Source organism: Rana temporaria, chromosome 4 (genome assembly GCF_905171775.1).
Source record: "Rana temporaria chromosome 4, aRanTem1.1, whole genome shotgun sequence".
NCBI classification, from domain to species: domain Eukaryota; kingdom Metazoa; phylum Chordata; class Amphibia; order Anura; family Ranidae; genus Rana; species Rana temporaria.
Window position 1 is genome coordinate 299,829,426 of NC_053492.1, and position 26,501 is coordinate 299,855,926.

General features: G+C 42.0%; 1 protein-coding gene across 5 annotated transcripts in view; it reads right to left on the bottom strand.

The window, feature by feature from the left end:
* NHSL1 (NHS like 1) overlaps positions 1 to 26,501 on the bottom strand; it is a 286,410-nt gene that overhangs the window by 58,655 nt on the left and 201,254 nt on the right. The window lies entirely within an intron of this gene.

The window sequence follows — 26,501 nt, forward strand, 5'->3', positions numbered from 1 at the left end:
GCCGTAGGTCCCCTAGACAACAAGCTTTGCACACTTGTAGAGGAAGAGTGGGGCTACATGGGTACTGGGTCCCCAAAGTCTGTGAGATCAGGTGCAAAAAGGTGACTCGAGTATAAGCCGAGGGGGGCATTTTCACAAAAATTTTTGCTGAAAAACTCGGCTTATACTCGAGTATATACGGTAATTTAAAAATTGCATGTTTCCTAAGGCGGCATACACACGGTCGAACATGTCCGCTGAAACTGGTCCGCGGACCAGTTTCCGTGGACATGTACGACCGTGTGTACGGCCTAGCGGATAGGTTTCCAGCGGACAAAAGTTTCTTAGCAAACTAAGAAACTTGTCCGCTGGAAACATGTCCGTCGGACATGTCCGATGGTTAGTACACCTAATCAGACATGTCCGCTGGTTATGACGTGTAACCAGCGCCCCGAAATCCCGCGCATGCGTCGAATTGATTCGACGCATGCGTGGAAGCATTGCACTTCCGTGTTTGAGAACGTCGGTGTCTTCTACATCACCGCGTTCTCTGTCCGCTGGGATTTTGGTCTGATGGTGAGTACACACATCAGACCAAAAGCTCCCAGGAGACATGTCCGATGAAAACGGTCTGCGGACCGTTTTCATCAGACATGTCTCCTCGTGTGTACGGGGCCTAACACTCTCTGCTTGTCTATGGCTAGCCCTAAGCTACCCACACGTAATAGGAATAAACATAAGATTTTGAGCCAAAACCTGCTTTGTACATGGCACTATATATGTAAGTGCTGCAGTTGAATTGGAACATGCAAAAGTGAAGTAGGCAAATTCCAGAGCATACTGTATACAGGTATGTGCATTTGTTAACGTTTTAAAGGTTTTTTATCAATTGCAGAGATTTTCCAACATGTTGGAGGGTTTCTAAGACCAATGGACGATCATTCCCTTTTCTCTATATTCCATCCACCCTAAGCTCTATTGCACTAGTGTGGAGACAACACATGCATTTTTAATGATGCCTTTGCCTGGTAGCATTGATAATGTCACACACATGATCTCATCTCCCACCCATCACCCCTCTCCTACAGTCACATTTCCAGTTGACCTACTCAGTGCAGCCATCTGGGGCAGACACTTCCATAATCACTCACACTGGATGCCTGCAGCCTGCCTATGTAAAATGACAATCGACCCAGCAACAGTGCAGCTAGTACATTCAGCAGGTTGCTATGTGCTACCACACCTCAAGTGCTCAGCAAAAAAACTGAAAAGAACTGTGAGAATGACATACTACCTAGTAGAACGCAATCTTAAATCACCCCAAAAAAATTCAAATGTATAAAAATATCAGTAGTAGTATATGATGACCGTTATAGCATGATCATTATACATGCTGCATATCCAACGAAACAAGGCAAAGTTTTAATGTTTGCATGTAACGTGTAAGTACAGCATGCAGGCAAACAATATTATTTCCTATTCAAGCCTCAATAAATAGTGGCCGACTCGTTCCATCTAAATGTTTATAGCTGCCCATTCATCTTCACAGATTTGGCCTTCCATAGTCAAGGGAAAATAGAAGATTACTTGAGAGTAGCATATACATGACAATTGCATCTTCATCATAATCTTCCTAGTAATCTGTGATCTGATTCTATGATTCAATCAGCAGAGCAATCAGCAGAAGCAGAAGCACTCTGACTCTGACTCCTCCCCAGGGCTAGAACTGGGCCAGCAGTAATCGGCGCACGGCCCTAGTAGTAGGACGTGTGGCTCCTGGTCCCAGACAGGCAGGGGTTCCTCTCCGTCGCCTCCGCTCGCTTCCAGCACCTTGCTGCCTTGCTGCCGTTTTCCCACCTGCAAGCTTTTGGACTGACCAGCTCTCTCACTGGTAAGACTGGTAAGACTCTATCCCTGCTTCTCAGGTCTATCCCCCTGGAATCACTGAGAACCGTCCTTGTAAGGACAGCCACCCCAGCGATTCCAACTGTGGACACTGTGGACACTGCTTACTGCAACCCGCTTTGGTTCCCATACAACCACCCACGATCGCCCCGCATCTCGCACGTCTCTTGCACTGCGCGGGCAGCCGTTTTTCTCCGCATCCGCGCCAGGCCTGACTCTTTCGCGGCCGCCGTAATCAGGAAACACCGCGGCTTCAGCCGCGGCCTAGCGGCGCGCCGCAGCCAGGAACAAATGCGCTAGTCCTAGGAAAGAAACTCCCCCCCCCATATCCCTGGAGGACCCCGTCCTCCCGGGATTAGCAATCAGCAGTGTTTTTTACTTTTTAATAAAAGAAAAAGCTAACACTACCCAGACAAATCTGAGGCTTGGTACCCCCTCAGAACAGGGACACCTGTCACCCTCCTCTCCTCCATCTACCCTACGATACTTGGTCCAGGGCTTTGCAGCCGATCGCCCCTCAGGGATCAGGAAGGAATTTTTCCCCGTGACAGCATATTGGCTCAGCTCTGCCAGGGGTTTTTTCGCCTTCCTCCGGACCAAGATCAAGAGGAAGGACTCTATGAATCCTCCCTCCAATTATAACTTAAATCATCAACCCCCCCCACAGTGACAGGCAATAATGGGTAATCTGCGTTACTCTGCGGACTCCATTCGAGATCTGAGACAATTCGCAACTACATTACCAGCCGTCACCAAAAAGGCCTTAAAAATAGACCAACTCTGGAGAGTCGATCGACGATCGATCATCAAAAATTTTAACCACTTGACACAGCCAAAACACATATCATGTGTTTTGATTAATACAAGATCGGCAGTAAAACACCGATCAGAAATCCACGATTTCTTACTACAAAACGATCTAGACTGCCTCTTTATTACAGAAAGCTGGCTCTCAGACGACTGTAACACCATTCTCGATGAACTGGTGCCAGAAAACTATCACCTAATAACAGAAAACAGAATAGGGCAAAGAGGAGGAGGCCTTGCGGTGATCCATAAGAATCACATCGCAATCACTAAACCAGCCCTGCAAAATCCTCTTCCATTCATGGAAACCCTTACTCTTCAGCTCCAAACCTCCCCCCAGGAGACTGTTCACATTCTCCTCTGCTATAGGCCACCTGGGCCTAAATCGCAGTTTTTGCCATCATTAACGGAGTTTATATCCACTTATACCCTCAACAGCAAACATCTTTTGCTACTCGGGGATTTCAACCTGTGGGCTAACTCCGCACAGGATCCCATTGCGGACGCCTGCATTGATCACCTGGAGGGATTAGGGCTACAGCAACTTATATGCGGGCCCACTCATGCTTCAGGTCACACACTTGACCTAATTTTCAGACAAAATCTGGAAATAAGCATTCTAGAAAATGAACCATTGCCATGGACAGACCACCATGCAATCAAGTTCACAATCTCCAAAATCCCCCCAGTGTCAAAAGCACCAAAACCGGTGACAATACACTGGGCTAGGTCTCAGAAGAAGCTCCGCTCGGAACTCTTCAAATCTACCTTGAGAAACAAAATCAAAACAATCCAGCCTCAGCAAACAGCCGCTGATACACTGGACGCCATAAACGCAGCCTTACTACACTCAGCCGACTTAGTAGCACCGAAACGCAAATTCGGCAGCCGCAGGAAAAAGTCTGGCTGGTATAACAACCAGCTATCGCTTCTGAAGCAAGAGCGCAGGAGGGCGGAAGCCGCCTGGAAAAGAAACCCTGCAGAGGATAATCTTATCTTCTACAGAGCAATAACAACACAATATCACAAAGAAATTTTCAAAGCCAAGAAACACCATTTTTCTATGGCAATTAACAGTTCCCTAAATCGCCCCCCGCGAACTATTCAAAATGGTCACCCAGACCATGAATCCGGGATGTCTTGAAGTCCCCAACTCAGACACCCAAGAGTTCTGTAATGAACTATCGGATTTCTTCATTAGTAAAATTGAAAGAATCCGGGAAAGTATTCTGAAAAACAATACCCACCTCAATCCGGCTATCAATCAGCCACAAAATTCCCGCAGAAATTTTCTGCACTCGACAAAATTCACTCTGGAGCCTATTTCCAGCGACACCACAAAAAATATCATCGGTGCCTTGCGGAACAGCACATCGCCCAATGATATCATCCCTACTAAGCTGTTGAAGGATTGTGCCGACATTCTAGCACCACCCATCACACAGCTTATAAATCAATCTTTTAAGGAAGGCATAGTGCCATCCATGCTGAAAGAGGGCATAATCCAGCCCATCCTGAAAAAACCGAATCTGGATCCCAAGGACCCAATTCACCGCCGCCCCATAACAGGCCTAAACGTTCTCTCTAAGATAATGGAGAAAATAGTGGTACAACAGCTGCAACAGCATCTAGATACCCACAACCTACTGGATCCATTACAATCAGGCTTCCGTCCTGGACACGGGACAGAAACGGCCTTACTTAAAATATGGGACGACGCCCTCGAGGCCGCAGACGAAGGAGAATCTTGTCTCCTAATTCTGCTGGACCTAAGCGCAGCCTTTGACACGGTAGATCACAAACTGTTACTGATGCGACTAGCTTCGGTAGCAGGAGTTGCAGAAGGTGATTTACCATGGTTTTCTTCCTTTCTTGAAAACCGTTCACAAACAGTTAAATTGGGTTCTTTCACGTCTGAAAAGCGCACGGTGTCATGTGGAGTCCCCCAAGGATCCCCCCTGTCACCGGTGCTTTTCAACATCTATCTGCGCCCTCTTTTTGATATTATCAGTAGCCAAGAACTACTTTATCACTCTTATGCAGACGATACGCAACTGTACTTGCGCATCGGCAACAAAAAGAATCATCATCCAAGTTTAGAGAAATGTCTTGCTTTGATTGACAACTGGATGACCAATAGCTATCTTAAACTCAACAGTTCTAAAACAGAACTCCTTGTGTTTCAGGCCAGCCGAAAGAGTCAAGTGGTAACAACTTGGACTCCACCGCCCATTCTGGGGCAAATCATCAACCCTAGCTCCAAAGTCAAAAGTCTCGGGGTCATCTTTGACACCTTCATGACAATGGACGCACAAATAGGGTCAGTAGTCAGCGGAGCGCACCATCTGTTGCGCCTACTACGCAGACTTATTCCATTTATCCCTAAAGAAGACGTAGCAGTCGTGGTGGGAACAATCATAAACTCCAGACTGGACTATGCCAACGCACTGTACCTCGGACTCCCAAAGTACCAAATCTCCCGCCTGCAAGTCGTACAGAATACGGCCGCCAGACTGGTGACTGGGAAAAAAAAATGGGAATCAATCTCACCTTCGCTGAGAACCCTTCACTGGCTGCCAGTAAAAGACAGAATTGCATTTAAAGCACTCTGCCTGACACATAAGTGCATCCATGGGAAGGCTCCGCAATATCTTTGCGACAAGATAGAACCTCACAATTCGAATCGCGTTTTGCGATCCACCGACCAAAATCTGGTCAGGATACCAAAAACTAAATACAAATCCAAAGGAGAAAGAAGGTTTGCTTTCCAGGGTCCTAGACTATGGAACGCTTTACCAACCAGCATTCGGTTGGAGGAAAACCACCTGATTTTCAGAAGACGGATCAAAACTCTGCTCTTTTGAGGTCATGAGTCACAGACAACTAGCGCCCAGAAGCGATTCAGTTCGCATGTGTTGCGCTCTATAAATTTTTCATTCATTCATTCATTCATCATAGGGATATCTGAATGAATAATTATCAAACATGCAAAAATGCAGATCTCAAATGAGCCAACTTTTGTAGAAAATTAGCAAATACACCTTAAGAAAAGGCAATTTCCTAAAGTATACGTAGACCATATTTTTTTATATTTCTTTTTATATTTGTTCAATAAGTGCCCCCCCCCAGAGAACACAATAGCTCAGTATGAGGGATTCACCCATCAACATTGAGTATGTCGATAGGGAAATCGAGAGATTTTCTTCCCTGCAACCCATGGCTGCAGGACAGAAAATCTCATCATCTATGGCCTGCTTAATCCTGGCCTAAAGTGACAACATTGCTCCTTCATAGATAGAGTACAGTGAGTGTTGACACTCTAGGACAGGAAGTATGTAATTGACAGGATCACCAGGTGAAAATACAGGAAATAAAATCTGAAAAAAAGAAAACGAATACAGCTACATCTAAGGACTGGTACGTTTCACTATATATATTGTCTTGGGTTTATATGCACTGTAGGATACACATACAGAATAAAGCCTTGTACAGACGCCCGAGGAACTCGATGGGCGAAACACATCGTTTTGCTCGTCGAGTTCCTTGTTAGGCTGTCGTGGATCTCGGCGAGCCAAATTTCTCCATTGCCGTCAAGGAAACATGTTCTCTTTTTGGCTCGACGAGATCCTCGACAGTTTCCTCGTCGAAAAGTGTACACACGACCGGTTTCCTCGGCAAAAAAAAAAAAACAGCAAGTTTCTTGCTGGTTTTTGACGAGAAACTTGGTCGTGTGTACGAGGCCTAACTGTAGGACCGATTCAACTTAGTCCTTCTGTGTACATTGTTGTCACATGTATTGGTTTGGATTGCTCCAGCTTTGTGTATACAAATGGAAAATGTGTTCGTCCACATGGCCATCAGCCAATGCGTGCAACTCCCGGACGACCGTTTATTATATCATTCCCTGCCTGACATTGATGGTTGACACTTGTCTTGATATACCTGTTAATTCTGGACAGTTTTATAAATGCTCAGATGACCACATGTCACTGAGAAGGAGACTCCTCAGAAGGTTTAGCCTTCATGTGTATGGCAGCTACACAAATGTTCTCTAGATTCAGCTGACCCCTTATCACCAATGTCAGAGGTTCACAAAAGCCTCTTTCATATCACATCCCCCCTGTTTATATTCATTCTGTGAGTATCCATGCCTCTGACAATTGACAAGTCACAAAAGCACCACTGAAAGGGAGTGAGTGATAAAGGAGAACTGAATTAGTTATCAGGAAGCACATGCAAACCAAACCAAAAGACTTCTTGTCTGTTCACTATAGCAATAAAGATATACAGCAGTTCCATTGCTCTGCTAGGAGATACTGAGTGTGACTCAGAAAATATATGTCATTTATCAACAGTCACGAGTCACCAATTATTAAATCTGAAATAAAAAAATCAATAACCTTTTGGCAGTATTTAGAATTTATTAAGGATTTTCTCCATTTAAGTTTTCCCATTAAATATCACCTGGAGTACAAATTAAGGTAACAATAGCACTCTTGTGTTGCCAGCAAATGCCAATGGTTGATGCCTAAAATGTTCAAAGTTCCATACCAACAATGAACCTAGAACACGCAGGTGTGAAAAGAGCCACACAATCTAAAGCCTGGTACACACTACCATTTTTATTTTCGCTCAGGCTGAACAAAAAGAAACAAAAGAGCTTGGGAGGAGATCCTGTACTAACAATCCGATGTTTGTACAGTGCTGTCGTCCCCTGCTAAGCTATTGCGTCCTGAGAGCTGATCAGATGCCAATTGGCAGACCTTTTTCGGTCATGCCTCTTTGGCAGAAGCTGGCCGCCGGACGTTCTATTGAACCAACCGATTCCACCCAATATTCAGCCCATGTGTATGCCCCTTAACTGTACAGTTTACATTAGATCTACCACCAACCATGTAGCACAAGGGCCTGCCTGATTGAAATTGCCTGAAACTGAAAAAACTGTTAAGGCAGACCCTCATATTATATTGTTTTGGTAGATCTAAACTAGGATGTTGTACAGGCCAATGTAGACTCAATGTGATTCCTGCTTAATCGGACATAATTTGAGCCATAGGTGGATTAGCATTGTACCGATCTATATCCATAAAACTGTATCCTGGCCTTTCAGAAGTAGAGCCTCTTCCCTTTTTGTTTTTTGGTATATTTTGTATGGATCACGGATTGTCTGGGGCCAGCATTCATCAGTCGGTGGGGCAAATGGTGAATAGCCATAAGTAGAGTGTTTAGTCTTGTCTGCACATGCAGTCACTGTTCAGATACTCTGACAGTCGCGAATGTTGGCTGACAGAATACAATAGCCATCGGGAGAATTTATCTATCTATGCTGTTTAGCGTGGATGAAGAAGAGAAATCTATCCGTGTATGGCTAGCTTTATTCCAGGCTGTACTTTAAACTTTAACTTCTGCCCAAGTTAAAGATAAGACCTACGCCCTTTTCATTCTTACTGGCCAGGTAAGTAGTGTCTCTGCGTACAGCCTAGATCTCAGATTCAAGAGAGTCCAAGAGACTCATCAGCGACACAGTGATCAATTTTAAGGCTAACACAGAAACACGCTGGCACCTGATTTAGAGCACATGATGAAAAATTCTAATGGTTATAGACAAATCAACACAATATAACACTATTAGACAATAATTAGATAAACAGAAATATATATATATGTTTCCACTAAGGCTTAAGCCCTTTCCTCCTGGCAGCAGTGTTTTGGCAGAAAAAACACTGGACAATTATAAATTTGTGTAATGCGTTTAGGTGCGTTAAACACTTAAGCCTGGTTCACACCAATGCAGGTTAAAGTTTGCATATTCCAAGTTCACTTTGCGTTTTTCAGTACACATTTTCGATCCATTAAAGTCTTTGGAACCAAAAGTCGAAAAAAGTGTCCCTAGCCCTTTTCATAAAATGCACAGATGTGAACATGACCCATAGGAAACCATGTTAAATGGACTGTAGTGTGTTTCTGTAAAACTGAAAATGCACTAAAAAAATGCATAGTTGTGAACCCGACATACGTCAGTAATTCATTTCATTGGCCAGAATAATAATTTATTCTGGCCATTGAAATGAATTAACATTCAAGTGCTAAATGCAATGGTTCTGAGTTTTTTTTCTGCCTCTAAACATCTCTAAAGGCCTATGTGTGCATGGACACATAGGCTAATATACAGGTTTTTTTTAGGGCAGGGAAAAAATGCCAGACGCCCCTAGAAGCAACAGAAAAAACACCCAGTGTGCATGAGGTTTATTAATTAAATTCTTTCAAATTAAAAAATTAACACATATCTACATCCTTAGGAGGATGAAACCACGTGACTTTATTCATGTGGTTTCATCCTCCTAATCTAACAAACGGGATGATGGCACATTGACATATTTTCTAACTTTTCCAATTGAGGCTATACTCTCCCATATCTACGGCCCCTTTTATTTGCAACTCCTCTACCAATGGACTCATGGACTATTGAAGTCTTGTTTGTTTCTGTGTATATTTAGTACCAGTATGGGGGCATTACAACCTTTCCTGCTGCACTTTGTGCAATTTCATAATGTTTTTGGATTTGATTCTTGAAAAATTGCAAACTTTTAATAAAAATGATTGAACCCAATTTTTTTTTTAATAGATCTATAATCAGCTTAAAATAAAGTGGAATTGGCGCCGGTGTTTCCAACCCCTACTGACCAGTTAAGATGATGATAGCAGACCTGACTTATAGCATAAGGTTTATCTTGATATAAAGCATCGCTGATGCACACCATCATTTGAAACATAGTGTTTGTGCCATTGCATATCTTAATTGATTATACACAGGCAGGCACAGAGTAGTCACGTCATAGATGAAAATCACATTGTGTCCCAATTTGATCTGAGAAGCATTTAATTAACACAGGCAGCAGGAAAGGTTATGTGTCCTTTAAATGTCAGAGCCAGTATATTTGTGCATTTAAAACAATACAACCATGGTTAAGCACTGCACTATTAAACGGTAAGAATATGAACAATAAAGATGTTTTCAGTAAATATTAAATCTGTGATTATGCCTAGACAAGGTGTAATTCAGCACTGAATAAACAGAAAATGGAGCACAGAACCAGATATGGGAAAATAATATGTCTTCCTAGCAAACAGAAAAGCAAATACAAGGGGCATGTGAAGTGCCACATAAAGTACAGGTAAAAGAGCCCACTATCATTAGATAAAAGCCAACTGATATCAATTCAAAACACTCAGATGATAACGTGACATACTCTTGATGCAAATGATTGCAACAGATAAGTTTGCAGCACCAAGGTTGAAAGAAAGTTCAATCAGACTGGAAATGTATTATCAAATTTAGCCTGGAATCAAAGATAAGCAAAAGATAAGGCTGCTGCCTTTTTTTTACAGCGTATACATCGGATATCTGCCACTCATGTGCTAGGTATAGAAATTAAAGGTCTTTCTGAAAAGGAAAAAGTCTTTCAATTAGAAGTGGTTAACCAGACATGAGTCGCCCTTCCATGTGCTCCTTGCTGCAAAGGCCAGTTATAGATTTGGGGGGGTTGCCATGTGTGTGTACTGTTGGTGAATTGGTGAGGGGACGCACTGGATACCTTCACTGCCATTGTGCTATAGATGGGTGACCTATACCTTTAAGGAGGGGTGGGCTCCTTCCGGGCATACCTGCCCTTAAAGGAGTTGTAAAGGTTTGTTTTTATTCTCTAAAGAGGTTCCTAGTGCATTGTTGGTTCACTTACCTTTTCCTTCGATTTCCCTTCTAAATGTTTTTTTTTTTCTTTGTCTGAATTACTCACTTCCTGTTTCTCCTCAGTAAAGTTGCCCCCATCATCCGAGCCGTTCTGGCTGGGGGTTAGTATACATGGACTTAAACTCTATAGGTAGTATGATTTCCTAGAAGGCTACACAAAGAAGGTAATTCTTGGGTCTTGAACAACTCTAATGGGCAACTTTAGAAAGCATCAAATGATTAGCTTCCGGATCTTCATGACTTTGTTGCTGACAAATGTGTCTCGCAACATCCTCCACATTTATAAAACACATTCCTCAAGTAGACTCATCTGCATGTTTGAGCCACATTCACCTTTTTGCTCCACATCCGTATTTTCTATTTTTCATTAGGAAGACTAAATCTAATTAAGGATTACTGTATTCATCATACAGCCTAAATTACATTCATTAGCCCAAACATACCACCCACTCTAACACCCAACAACTAGATCCTCATTTGTAACATATTCAACAAACTGCAAAGGATGATTGTAGCCTAAAACCCTAATCTGCATATGCCGCCATTGGTCCTGAACCACATACTGCTACAAGGAGTATTTTTTATTTTATTTTTGCACACTATACTGGAACCAACCATATGGTCAAAAACAGGGGTCTCAAACTGGCGAACCTCCAGCTGTTGCGAAACTACAAGTCCCATGAGGCATTGCCAGGCTGACAGTTACAAGCATGACTCCCTCAGGCAGAGGCATGATGGGACTTGTAGTTCCGCAACAGCTGGAGGCCACCAGTTTGAGACCCCTAGTCAAAAGGGTGCTTGCCTTGATTCTCAAATGGGATCGGTGGTTAACTTGAATAAGATATGTCTTCAGCACACCCACAAGCTTGTTTCAAAGTGCAAAGCTTTTCTTTATTGCATGATCACATAGAACGGGGATATGCAATTAGCGGACCTCCAGCTGTTGCAGAACTACGATTCCCATGAAGCATAGCAAGACTGACAGCCACAAGCATGACACCAGAGGCAGAGGCATGATGGGACTTGTAGTTTTGAAACAGCTGGAGGTCCGCCAATTGCATATCCCTGACATAGAAGGACAAGGCTTCAGGACCATGCTGGAAACCGTCATGGCTGATGTGAGTCTATGCACCATCAAATCTTAGCATGCAATAAGAGGACCTTTGACCTACTGTTACAAGTTCAGAATACAGCAGGGCTAATGCAGGAGGAGGGTATTCTTAGTTATACCTTGTGATTGCAAGCTTTCTTAGTTACTAATAACATTGTATCTCTCACTGGCTCTTATAGACAATGATGCACACTCAATTTATTTCTGTTCTATTAAACAAAGTGCAAATTTTTATAAAAGCCAGTGATACAAATGAATTCACTGTGGGAGAGCTGACATCAACAAGAAGAGTTTAATCCTCGGAATGTCTTGTTTGAATCAAATTGGTGGAAAAAATCAATGATGCAATCAGTGTGAATGAACTTTCAACCTTACAAAACAAGAAATCAATAAGGTTTTAGCTCCTCTGTCCCAAGATATACCATTTCTAAACTACTCAGACCTATAATGTAGGAAAGAGGTTTATTTCTGCTATAAATAATGAAGCTCGTTCATACAAACATGCTTACTTAATAAGGTAGAACAAACAGTAACGACTATGGAAAAGTACAGAAACTGAAAGCAACCAGTACTGTTGAAACCAAATAGTGTAGTTTAAAGTTTAAGGCCTAGTTTACACTTGTGGTTGGGGGCCACCACCCCCCAACTGACCCTTCTTCCCCATTTCCGTACTACCATGGAAAATATTTTGGTAGCTGCTTGATCCCTACTAAAAATTTGGCCATAATTGCGAATTAAGAGGCCCTTCAGCTTGAGTCCCTGGGCTGGGGTGGAATCGGCTTATTTTACTTGGTATCCTTCCTACTTCTGTTTTCGCTTTGTAAAGCAACCGATATCTTACTTATTTGTGACTTATTATTGTAATCTCTTCATTGTTTTAAGTTCTGAACCCATGAAATGCATTGTGCATCTGCCAACAGGGTCAACCCAACTTCAACAGCATGCAAGAGAAAGTGGAGTTCCTTTTGTAAAAAAAGATACATATAGATAAATATAGCTGGAGGGTGTGGGCATTGAGGCCAGATTGTGAACCATTTTTTACATTCGAGGTGTAAATTCATTGCCTTGTAATATTGCATTGGCTTTTGTTGGCCTATATATGTATTTTAATTTAATGCTAATTTTTTTGGTTATTGTGAATAAAAGTTTACAGAATTTTATGCTAATTGGAGTTGATGTCTTATAATGTGGGAGGGCACCTTTAAAGTGTTTTATTTGTAATGTTATGAGGGATGCTGAACAAAAATGTTGTGATGCCAGCAATCTCTGACTTTCCATATAATAAAAAATAAAACGTGATTGGTTGATAGTGGCAACAATTTAAAGCTTATTTTTTATTTTATTTTTTTAATAAAACTAAGTTTTGCTTTCCAGTTACTTCCTATACAGCATCAGTAGCACATCATTTCTCCGGGCTGGCTTCCTAATCATGACATCAATGGACCCTGTCTGCGCAATGTGTGTAAACCCAGTCGCTCTAGCCCCATTATGATAGCATGTGATAACTCAAGAACACAGAAAACAGTTGCAACCCCACAAATGAAAGTGCCTGAAAAGGGGTCTTCATGGCAGGATCCCCAAATATTCTTATAATGCAATCTGCTGACTTAAAAGGACTTAAGGAACATTTGAAATGGCGGGAAGCTTTTATGAAATTTTAGGAATTGCATTTAGATCCAATCCTTAGGTGTGTGTTAAATGCGTGTTGCGGTCGCAATGACAAGATGAGCTAATAAATCATTTGCATAAGACAGAACCACGAGCACTTAGAGGATAGACATATATAGTGAAAGAAATCCTGTCCTCAACAAATGTTCATTTACATATAGCTGAATGTGCCCGGCCTGGCAGGTCAAGATTCCAGCACATTGTAAAAGGCTTTGAAAGGGTGGGCAGGCCATTCAGGTCTTGTGACTGGCAAGCGCCACCTATCACAGTCAGCACGCCGTAATTAAATACATTTATTTCAACAAAGCTTTTCACCTCCTCTCTGACTGCTTAATCATTCGATGTGATTGTATGCTAACCATCTGCTCACATAATGTGTTTTAGGATGTTTTCCATTACTGATATTGGTGCCACTGCCAAAGTGAGGACAACAGAATCAACAAAGAGCACTTGTCTTGCGGTGTGAAGAAAGAACTGACTGTCCCTGTGTCTGGAGGGGCACACCAAAAAAGTTAGGTTTAAAGGGATAAGGAATACATATGCTGTGTTAGCATATTCGCGATCCCACAGTTACTTAGTTACATACATAGTTTTAAATAAAGGTTTATGCCTTGCCTCTAAATATGAATTATGGCTAGGAAATGGATAGCAAATTATTCAGAGCTGGATAAAAGAAAAACAGAGAGGCACAGTAAAAAGCCAAATTTAGGTCTTGGTAATGGTGTAGTAAGAAAACTTTTAGGTCCCGTACACACGACCGGTTTTCTCGGCAGAATCCAGCAAGAAACTCGATGGGAGCCGTATTCTGCCGAGAAATTTGTGTGTACACTTTTCGCCGAGAAACCCGTCGAGCCAAAAACAGAGCATGTTCTCTATTTCCTCGTTGGGCAATGGGCAATGGGAAAATTTGGCTCGACGAGTTTTTTGACAGCCGAACAAGGAACTCGACGGGGAAAACGATGTGTTTCGCCCGTCGAGTTTCTCGGTCGTGTGTACGGGGCCTTACTTCTGCCTGTTGTAGGGATAGATTAGGAACAGACAGCGGAATCTTGCTGCAGGAGTCACAGATGTATGGGAACAGCTGAAGTTGGGAAGCATGTACAAAGCAACGAAAGGCTGACATCAACCGCATCTGTCCACATATAACCGATCACATGGACTAATAACCTGTGCTTAGGGACAGGTGATCCTCTCTGAATGCAATTCAAAGCTGATCATCTGTCCCTATCCACAGGTATTCTCTCCCCATGCGGCTGCTTGCAGACAGCAATGGACGGATACGGCCGCTGTCAGCCTGCCATTGCTTTGCATGTTTCCTGGCCACAGCTGTTTACATACACCTGTGATTCCTACCACAGGGATCTGCTCTCTGTTCCGAATCACCCATGTGAATGTACTGTCATAGCAGAGAGTGGTACTCCTGATGCTGCCTATATCAAAATATCACCAAGGCAGCTGGATCTGCATGTACATGCTGGGGCAAAGTGTGCCCTACTATAATATTTTCAACTTAGAGCGGTAAATGTACAGTATATACAACTACAGGAAACATAGAATGGTGAATGGACCCATGTCCTTTGTCTGCATCCAGCCACGATAACCACAGTAATAACTGGCTGTGTGAACAAGCACAAAAAAGCTACGGCTGCCGCCAACCTGTCATTGAACTGTGCTGGGTCAGAGACTGCAGCTATCAGTAGGTTCTCCCCGCTGGGATTTGCTCTTGTAAATGCAGCCTTAAATGCAGTAGTAAGGCAGCCAACGAAATTTGTGAACTTTAATTGCTTTATTATTAAAAATAATAAAGACTACTTACCTTTTTTCTTTATTTGGCAGTCATGTGACCGCCTCCATCCCACACATCTTTGGTCCTTGAAGAGCAGCTTCAGTCTTCCCACCAAATATTAAAAGTCAGCAGCTACAAATACTGTAACTGCTGACTTTTAATATAAGGACCAGGGATCCAGCGCCATCCTTGTCTGAGCCAGTTGTACACTGGGCTTCGGGTCTTTAGAGCAGGCATCTTAACTAAGGGAAGCTGGCTGTGAAGCCCTGTGGCTTCACACACCTTGGGGGTGTGTGTGTGAACTTCTGTTTAGACCACCTAGGCCAGGGGTGCCCAACCTTTTGAAGGCCGAGGGCCACTTAAAGCAAGGGGTTCACCCAAAAAAAAATTTTTTAATTAGATCTAGCATTTTCGGGAGGTCATTTTTTTTTCTCTGTACATACCTTTATATCCTGATTTTGTCCAGGGCTTCCGATGACTGCGGGACTGGGCGTTCCTATCCTTCGGTTCGATGATTGACGGCTTGTGAAACAGGTCCCCTGTCGCACAACGCGCGTCAACAGATTTCCGGAAATAGCCGAGCTGCGAGTCGGCAATATACGGCGCCTGCGCAGTCAGCTCTACACGGCGGGCGCCGTATAGTGCGGACTCGCAGCTCGGCTATCTCCGGGCACTGTTCTATCAGGTTGAGGTCAGGCCAGTGAAGTTCCTTCACCTCATCCATGTCTTTATTGGCCTTGCTTGGTGCACTGGTCCAAATCATTTGGTGGAGGGGGGATTATGGTATGGGGTTGTTTCATACCAAGTCAGCATACCAAGACATTTTGGATGATTTCATACTCCCAACTTTGTAGGAACAATTTGGGGATGGCCCCTTCCATAAAGGTCCATAAAGACAGTGCCTGACCTCACAAATACACTTCTGGAAGAGTGGCTAAACATTTCCATAGACACATTCCTAAACCTTGTGGACATTCTTCCCAGAAGAGTTGAAGCTGTTATAGCTGCAAAGGGTGGGCCAACTCAATATTGAACCCTACAGACTAAGATTGGTTAAAATTAATTTGCGTGTAAAGGCAGGTGTCCCAATACATTTGACAATATAGTGTATAACTTAGATTCCTTTTTTAGACTTGTATACAGCCTAAAGAAAATATCTAAGTTATTCCAGAACTTGCATCCTTATTGCCCCTTTTAAATGCTTTTCCTTGGCAACAAAAGAGCATGAAATCTATTCCCTATTAAATCCTATGTAAGTCAATGGGAACATTAAAAGCGCATTAGTGTGAGAAGGGCCCTAATAGCTTAAGTTATCCAATAAGGAGCATACCTTTAACTCCAAACTTTCTGATCTGTCCTATAAACATTGTGTGAAGACAGGTTGAGTTTTCAGCACAAAGCCCATCAATCCACTTCAAGGATCATGTGTCTCTTGGTATATCATATCACATTATTACCTGCTCGCTCACCACTCGGTTCTTTAGACTTGAAAAAACAAACACCATATACTGAGTAATGACATTAGTAGTAGTAAGCTTTGTATACTGCTACAGAATGAGACATAACACTAATACAACAGTTTCTAGATCACATTGCCTCCAGTTACCGGGTAATTCATGCTTTTACCACCTAAAATACATCCATCGAAAACGTTGGAATGTAGCGAAGTGAACTCCTGCCATCTACAGGCCATGCGGTGTACTGCAAAAATTCTAAATCTGCTAGGTAATGATCTGTACCCTATAGTCAGCCAGTATTCCCTTCATGCACTTCATTCAGTGTTTAACCTCCTGAAAACATACAGTAATTACATGAGTACTGATAATACGAACGGTTATTCAAAATGAAAAAAAAAAATGAAAAATAAAGAGAAAAGAATAATAAAAAAACAAAACAAAAAAAAAATCACTTTCCTCCAGTTTGCTGTAAACTAAATTAAATACCATAATAACTTGTTCACAGCATGTTTTGTAATATTGACATGTGCATAAAAAAACTGTACCTGAATTATTTTGGGGCATGTGTGTTGTGATATGCTGAAGGGCCAACCCGTTTCTTTATTCTATAAAGGTGTATATATGCCCTGGGGTGCTATTCAGAGAAGCAACACGTCGCAATGAATGCATCATGCACATATAGGTGTGAAGGAGCCTTAAGGGGACCTATTCTGTGCAAATTGTTGACCTGGCGAACCTGGAAATGCTAGTTCTCTGGTCTTGCTCATCTAGTGACTTTAGTATATTATAAATCATTGACTCTGAATAAGCATGTTCTGACCTCCAGTATGATATACCTGATCTGCATGCTGGCTTTGGGTCAATGGTTAAAAGTATTAGGGCCCGTTTAGTTCTATGTTTGAGCATAGAAGTGTGTTTTGCATACTTTTATTGTTTTAGTTAAATATATATATTCATTATCACATTTCTTAAATAAATGAGTGTGCATTCTAAAACATGAATCTTTTCATTTTTTAAGAGAGAAAAATAATAATACCATGTTCATCACATAGTTCAGTATGTATTTATGTAATTAATTCTGACAAACAACAATGCTGTGAATCGATGCAACCTTGATTCCCAAAATTGTATATCTGACCATAAATAAAAGTTCTCATAATGAAAAAATAAATAAAAAGTACCCTACAAGAGAAGTACACGTATATACGAATTGTGTTTTTCTTGAATTTTTGAATTTACAATCTGGATAGTGTTAACTGCCATTGACACAGTTTTGTTAGAGCCTGTTGCCAACGCATCAAAACACGTTATACATGTTGTTTGATGAACTGCCATTGACTTTTAGGGGCTTCCCAACATATAAAAACAAATTTAAATATATATATATATATATATATATATATATTTTTTTTTTTTCAAAACACCCTGAACTGCAGTTCTTAGTTGGGACAGACAGTGGGGTGGAATTACTAAAGGCAAATCCAATCTGCATTACAAGTGCACTTGGAAGTGCAGTCGCTGTAGACATAGGCGTGCGCACAGGGTGTGCCAGGTGTGCCTGGGCACACCCTAATCACCCTGTGCTGCACAGATTTCCTCTGCTGCTTGGCTGCAGACAAAGGGACTGGGGAACCTCTGCCCTCATTCCCTTTCTCTGTCCCAAAAGTGAGACATCAGGGGTCCGTTTAAACCCCTGATATTTTACCAAAGCTCCACAATGGGGCTCCTAAAAAAAAAAAAAAAAGTTGTAAACATTTAAAAAAATGAAATTTTAAAAAGTAATAAAAAATAAACTACTAACACCAATCTCTGCCTTACTGACACGGTCCATTTTCCTACTGCTATATATATATATATATATATATATATATATATATATATATATATATATATATATACATACACACATAAACATGTGAGCTTTGGGGTGCACACCCTAGTGCAATAGGCTGCGCACACCTATGGCTGTAGATCTGAGGGGTAGATTTGAAATGAGGGGAAGATCTGCCGGTTTTATCATCCAATCATGTGCAAGCAAAAAGAATACGTTCAAACGTAAAGTTTCAAAAAAGAGCTTCCAATAGCATTGCACTGGAATTGTAGCTGTTCTAGAACAAACATGGATACTGCAGTCAAAGTATAATAATTAGTAATTATGACATTTTTTGCAGCATGCTTGTTTTGGGTCAGTGACTACGAAATACTAAAGCCAGGCACAGGCACGTAATTAGCATTTTTCAAGAAAAGCCAGCAACAGTGACCTCTACATTTTTATCATAGAAGATGCTTTACGTTATTACTGAAAATGGGATAGATGTGATATTCCAGGGCAAAAAGGTACTTAATAGAAATGAGTGAGGCGTGAAAACTGGGTTTTTCCTTATTTAACAAAATTAGTAAACAAATCGATTCTCAGGAATGTGCTACAAACCTATGGGCTGGGTTCATTTCTATACAAGAACTGCTGAGCTCTTTAAAATTGAGAATAAATGGAGTGTTCATATGCATGGATCACCCTTTTCATATGGTAATGTCAGTTAGCAACCAAGGAATGCCTGAAGAGATGTACACATGCCTGGAATACACAAGCATCAAGCCATGTGTCATTTTCTTCCCCTTTAAAACATTGTTGCGTTAGGATTCTAATCTTTAGATAGTATTAAGGCCTCATTGTTGTTTAGCTTAACACACTAAGCAAATTAAAATAAACATTCCCCAGTAAACTGATTTGGTAAAACTCATACCCAGGCACTTAACAACTTTCAATGCTGCGTGCTCCCATTCACTCAGTGCTCCTTCCTTGAACGTCTGGTCTTTACAGGGGAGAGTGTACAGTGGACAGTGCTGCCTGGAGCCAATCTGTTAGTTTGGAGAAGGCAAGGGGAGGAGAAAGAAGGAGGAGGGGAGTGCTTTGCTTTGCTTTGCCATTAGGTGGCTGTGTGTTTCTATTGAGGCACACAGTGTATGGGGACACAGCTCTGGTTCCTGCATGCAAGGGTGGCTCCAATGCACACTGCAAGATAAGGGAGCCACCCTGAAACAGGAAACATGAGCAAGCGATCATGGCACAAGCCCAGACTGTGACATAGGCAAGTTTAAAAAGAAACAAATCTGCATACTCATGAATTGATAAAATCAGCTGCTGCAAGTGCTTAAAAAAACAAACTGTGTTTACTATCACTTTGAATTCGAGAGTACATTTTAGGTCAAAAGAAGGCTAATTTGCCCCTAAAATAATTCCAACTTTACACAACGAAACAAAATAAAGTCTTCAATTAGACAAACCATGACTTCAAAGAATATATAAAAGCAAAACTCTTTTTTAAAAATAAATCTGGGTAGACAGTCGAGGAATCAGAACACCTATCAGGTTTCCATTGGCTTCTGTGTCCATGTTAGGTTAGTTCACCTACTCAATTTCTCCTGGTGACAACTCTCACTGAGAATATAAGGGAGAGAAAGTCTTAAATGTATTAGTTGTTACTAGAACAGTAACAATGAGCAATCTTCCAATGGGAATACTAGTTCTTGCAAAAGCTGTCTAAGGGAAAGGGTTAGAATCTGAGACCTTAGAACCCTTGTGATCTAAGAACTTAGACCAGAACCCATAGACCTTCTGACCTTGGAACCCTTCTGAGACCTTAGGACCCTTCTGACCTTAGAACCTAGACCAGAACCATAGACCTTCTGACCTTGGAACCCTTCTGAGACCTTAGGATCCTTCTGACCTTAGAACCTAGACCTTAACCTATAGACCTTCTGACCTTAGAACCCTTCTGAGACCTTGGGACCCTTCTGACCTTAGAACTTAGACCTGAGCCTATAGACCTTCTGACCTTATAACCCTTCTGAGACCTTAGGACCCTTCTGACCTTAGACCTTAGAACCCTTCTGGGACCTTAGGACCCTTCTGACCTTAGAACCTATACCTGAACAATAGACCTTCTGACCTTAGAACTTAGACCCGAACCAGTAGACCTTCTGACCTTATAACCCTTCTGAGACCTTAGGACCCTTCTGACCTTAGACCTGCTGACCTTAGAACCCTTCTGGGACCTTAGGACCCTTCTGACCTTAGAACCTATACCTGAACAATAGACCTTCTGACCTTAGAACCCTTCTGGGTTTTTATTTTAGCTTCTGTCCTATTCGAGGAGTTTACCTCCCACTTTTTATTCCAGTAACAGGAAATCAGAGCACCAGGAAGTGATAGTAAATCTCCCCGCTGATGACAGAATAAAAAACACAATTTAGTACAGTGGGGAAAGACAAGACTCCTAATCATGTTTTTATTGCTGCCTATGGCATCCATTCTTATTTTTTGTCCTGGTGTCACAGGGATGTCACTGAGAGACTTGGTGAGATAAAAATAACCTGAAGTTACAGACAGCAATTAAACCTGACAAACGTTCTAACCTTTCCCCACTCTACCCTAAAACTGTCCTAGCATGCACAATGGCTGCCTCCTCTGAGCATAGGCAGTTCTTAGCAAACAGACTGACATTAAGAATATGCTGCATTAAACATAGGTAATATTTAGATACAAGTCCCAAATTCTCTGTTCGTGTACCTTGTATTGCTGCTCCAGTAAGTTTGGATAGGTTCACTTCACATTATAACACACTCACTTCGAGATAACGTAATCATGCTTTAAAAAAAGGTTTTCAGTGCATGGACACATCGTAAACACCACTTGTTTACTTTACTTATAATAACTAATTTCTCTAGATTTTCAGTGACAAACTAGAAAGTTTGCGTGTGAGTAGCCTCCAGTGACCACAACAAGCGATACCATATTCATTCATGGATAACGAGTCATTGAGGACATCAAAGATTTATGAGAGGGCATGCAAATATAACTACTGTACAGACTAAGGATATACGTGATTTCCTGCCAGGACACTTCATGTTCAGTTGGCTGGATCTAAAAGGAACAATTTCATTACATGTAAACTTGAATGACTGCACATCGATAATGACATAATAAATTAAATAGTTGTTGAAAAAGCTCTTTGTATAAAATAATATTCAATTTTTGATAATTTTACATTTTAAAACACACAGATATTTGGTTTGTCTAAAATGAGTCTTGTACTGTGTTGTCCATTGATTATCATATATGTTATACAGAGAATGCAAAACTTATCAACATAGATCACCCTAGTGCCCTTTCACACGGGGCATTCCGTGTAGGGCTCTGCTTTGCTCAGCGCGATCGCTCCGTCGATCCCCGCTGAGCAGGCAGGTGACAGGTCTGTCTCTGCACACTGTGCAGGGACCGACCTGTCAGAGCGCCGCTCCCCCGGACGAATCGGAATCGGACGACGGCGGACCGTAGAATCCATTGTCATTCCATCCGATCTACAGACAGATGGAAAAATAGGGTTTTCCTCCGTCACACTTTTGCGGATTTGAGCGGGTCGGATGTCAGCGGACATGTCACCGCTGACATCCGTGACTCCATAGAGCTGCACGGAGCGCCCATTCAGGTCCGCCTAAAAAACTGACAGGCGGACCTATACGGTCGGCCCGTGTAAAAGAGCCCATACATATAATTGCATAATTTTTCTAATGCTCCTCCCTTCAGAACATAAATTCCTGGAGATCTTTACACCCCACAGGCTTTCCTTATGCAGGCTGACAACACCACAATTTGGCATGCAGTATATTTACTGCAGTGTTGTCATCCTGAGCAGCTGCTGTAGCTTTTTTGACGACATGTCTGTGTTGCACATTGTCACTGCTGATAACACTTTCCTTTTTCGAGCCGGTTCACACAGGGGCGGCACAGCTTTTGGAGCGACTCGGCAAGGCAATCTCAAGACGACTTGAGAGGCGACTTGCAAAATGACTTCTGTATTGAAGCCAATGCAAGTCGCCCCCAAAGTCGTACAATAGCCTTTTTCTAAGTCAGAGGGACTAATGAATAGTGCGGAGTGCGAATGAGTCGCCCCTGTGCTCTTAACTGAAAATCAGCATAGGGCAGATAGGGGTTGGTTTACCAAAACAGAAGAGTGGAAATCTGATGCAGCTGTGCATAGTAGCCAATCGGCTTCTAACTTCAGCTTGTTCAATTAAGCTTTGACAAAAAATCCTGGAAGCTGATTGGTTACTATTAAGAGCTGCACCAGATTTTGCACTCTCCAGTCTGGAAAAAATAACACGTGGTGCCCTCTTGGATCCCAGCAGACGGACGACTGCGGCAGAACATTAGATGATGCCACAGGGGTAAAGAAAGAGTAAGAAGGGACCCTAGGGTAAATTAACAAAAATACTATCTGATTTCAGAGATTTATATTCAGAAAAGTTGGAGTTTTAGTGATGCCATCTTTCCAAACAAACATATTGGGTCTCTATACTGTATACTGCTTGAAGATGAAACCCAACAAGTTGCTTAAAAATAATTTTTAATCAACTAATTTAGCCAATAAAGGGGTCATTTAAACTTTAAACTGTTCAAATTGTAGTTTTTCATTCAGCAAACTTTGACTTTGTAATTTTTTTTAAATAAAATTATTTGAGAATACTTGTAATTGCTTGCCGAGCAATATTTGCAATGATCATACATTTAGCTTACTATATTGGAAAAGTGTGTTCATCTATTCAATCAAGTCAAGTAAAATTTGTGCTAAGAATCAATACATTTTTGGACCGTATAACAGTTGTAGAGAGACAGAACTGTCAGTAGTCTAACCAATTCAAATGTACATGTGAAATTTAAGTCCTTCTTAAACTGTCCTGGTTACAATAATATACAATATACCGTATTGTTCCTGCACCCCTCGCAGTCTATTGCAGGGTTTCCCAACCAGGATTCCATGGAACGCTAGGTTCCTCCAGAGGTAACTACGGGTTCCTTAAGCAATGAGAAATTTCTGCCTCTGAGTTCACACTGACAGCAATGACCTTTTTAGCTATCTATAGGGGGGATTCTTCCCAATGATCAAAAATGTAAGGACAAGTCTTCCTGCTGACCCTCATATATCATGAGTTGTAAATGTAGTCATTTTTAGCAGGGGTTCCCCGAGCCTGGAAAGTTATTTCAAGGGTGCCTCTGCATTGAAAAGGTTGAGAAAGTCTGGTCTATTGAAGCCAAAATCCATACTTTAAAGAAAGGAAAGGCTTAAAACAACTGCCAGGCTTTTGTTAGTCTGTGAGCCTTTACAGAATTTTTTTGTCACTTCCTGTCCTTGTGACACCTTGCCATCAGGACAGTATATGTAATGAAGGTACAAACAGCAATAAAAGCCTGGAAGGTTTCTTCCATTTTAATCCACTTTATCAAAGCCATTTTTTGGAATAAGTGGAAAACATAACCATTTTTATGTTTTGGATAGAGTGGGAAGAGTTACAACCTCTGTAAAAATTGAATCATTTCCTAAGTGTCCTGTGTTGCCATGGGGACAGAAATTGCCACTGGAGATGAAGTGAAATTTCCCCAGGAGGGACAAACACAGCATTAAAAATCGACAACTGCTCCTTCTTCAAGAACCATGTGCCAAAAGCCAGTAACAAAAGATCTCTAACCAATCATTTAAGTGTCATCAACTCCTCAACACCAACCTAGATCTTGTTCATAGTTCTGACTGAAAGACCAGGACTAGCTGACAGATTCCTGAATCAACACAAGTGATGTGGATGTGGGACTCTCCACTGTCAGAATACACTGATCAGCGCTGCTGATGATTAGCTGAAAGCCACTGATCGAAGAATGTTTTCCAGCAGGTTCGTCCGACAGAAGCCAACCTAACAATCAACCTCTGTCAAGCAGGGAGGGCTACACACAGACCGAATTTTGGCCAGTCCCTACTGAATTGGATGAATTTTGATCCATGTGTAATAGAGGTGCACGATTAATCGCGGAGAGAATCACAATCTCGATTCTCCCCGCCCGCGATCTCCCCGTGGGATGACCCGCGATTCTTCCGTGTTCACCGCTGGTTCCACGTAACCAGCGTGGAACGCAAATGCCGCCGATTTTGAAACCGACGTCAGCAGCCTGCGCCGCTGGATAGATGTCTGAGCTTCTCTCACAACAGTAGTTTGTATCCATGCGCCACCCAGTAGTTGCCGGCGGTACTGCTCCTGATGTATTAAACCTTCTCACAGTTCTGTACAACTGTGTGTATCCATGCGCCACCCAATGGTTGCTGGCAGTACTGCTTCTGATCTATAAAAAAAGAGACCAGTGATATGTCTATAATGTTAAAAAAATCAGAATCAAAGTTTTATTCTGCTTTTTTCATAGGAGTTATATGATCTTTAACATTATAGACATATCACTGGTCTCTTTTTTTATATATTCATATTTTCAGATAAATCACAGGTTTATTAATTAATTAAAAAAATTTTTTTTTGGGGGGGGGGGGTTCTGGCATTACATTTTTGAGAATCGTGAGAGAATCGTGATCTTTTGTCTAAGCAAAAGAATCGTGATTCTCATTTTGACCAGAATCGTGCAACCCCAATGTGTAACCAGCATTAAGGTCCACCCAAATTTTTTTTTTAAAAGCCAGCAGCTACAAATACTGCAGCTGCTGACTTTTAATAAATGGACACATACCTGTCCAGCGCGCCCGCGATGTCAGCAGCCGAGGCCAAGCAATTGCTCGTCTCTCGGCTGCCCCCGCCGCCATCTTTGGTGAGGGAATCAGGAAGTGAAGCATTGCTGCTTCACTGCCCGGTTCTCTACTGCACATGCGTGAGCCGCGCGGCACGCCCTCACTGGTCCCTGCTGTCTCCCGGGACCAGTGTTTTCCAGGAAGGCAGCGGGGGGGGTGACGCGAAGGAGTGTGACTCCCGGGGGAGTCTATTCCCGGAAGTGGGTGCAAATATCTGTATTATACAGGTATCTGCACCCTCCTCCCCACTGAAAGGTGCCAAATGTGACACCGGAGGGGGGGGGGAGGGTTCCGAAAAGCAGAGGTTCACTTTTTGCTTTAACACTTCAACGTGCACCTGACTCCAAGCACTTCATTAGTATCCAGAATTACCCAAGATGATGCCATCTCAAAACTATAGCACAGCAATAACTGTACCCACCTCAACAGGAAATATATACACGTGACCACCAAGATAACAGCCAGGTTTACAAAACAAACAGCTTTCCAAGAAGAAGGACGCAACCTTTCATTTTCCAGTAGGATAATCAAAGGATTTGATGACATCCAATCCCCTAGAGGTAGCACTTTCCAACATGAAATCATATGCAGAAAACCTGTCAATGCATTCGAGATGCCACATCTGAGCCTCCAGAGGCAATCAATGAGAGGAAGCAGCTGGGGGGAGGAAAGCCAATGATAATGCATTGATATTTGATGGAATTAGCACACAGGGATGTTATCTTAATGTTTGTACTGCAGTTTGTAACACAAGGTAAATCATTTTATTACTTCCAAGTCTATTCAAGAGCTAGATGTTACAGAGCTTCTGTCAATGTAGCATGACCGCACTTCTAGGAAATGCCATGTTTACTTTTCTTCTGCTAAAGTTAGAACAAAAAGGAAAATTCTAATGCATTTAAAAGCAATTGAAAGTACAAAAGATGTTGAATGTGAGGCACAACTCTCAGAGGGGCACCCAAAGAATAATGCTTACAGTCCCATTTTATCCACCTTAATCCTCAAACAGTAGCACGTCAACAGCCTTTGTGCCCAGAGAACCTTCCTTTTAATCCATTCTTATTCCTAAAGCAGCATTGGCTCACATAGCTCATTCTTCTGGAACACAGAGAGAAAGCTAGGCATGCCTCAGCAGAAAGTGCTCTCCTCCATTATTCTTTCCTTTTTTTTTTACTGAGTGCTATTCAGGGGGACCAGTGAATCCTTACAAATGAAAACTGAAAGAGGGGCTTGTCTTCCCATGAACAAGGTTAAAGTTCATGTGTTCTGACAGGAGAGCTTACAACATGCTATATTAAAATAAAGTGCCATTATTGAGGTGGCACACACATCACTGTTATATGGGATATAAGAAAAACTTGATGTTGATCATGATAAGATCCTAGGAACTGGTTGGCTCTTTATTTCTAGATTTACA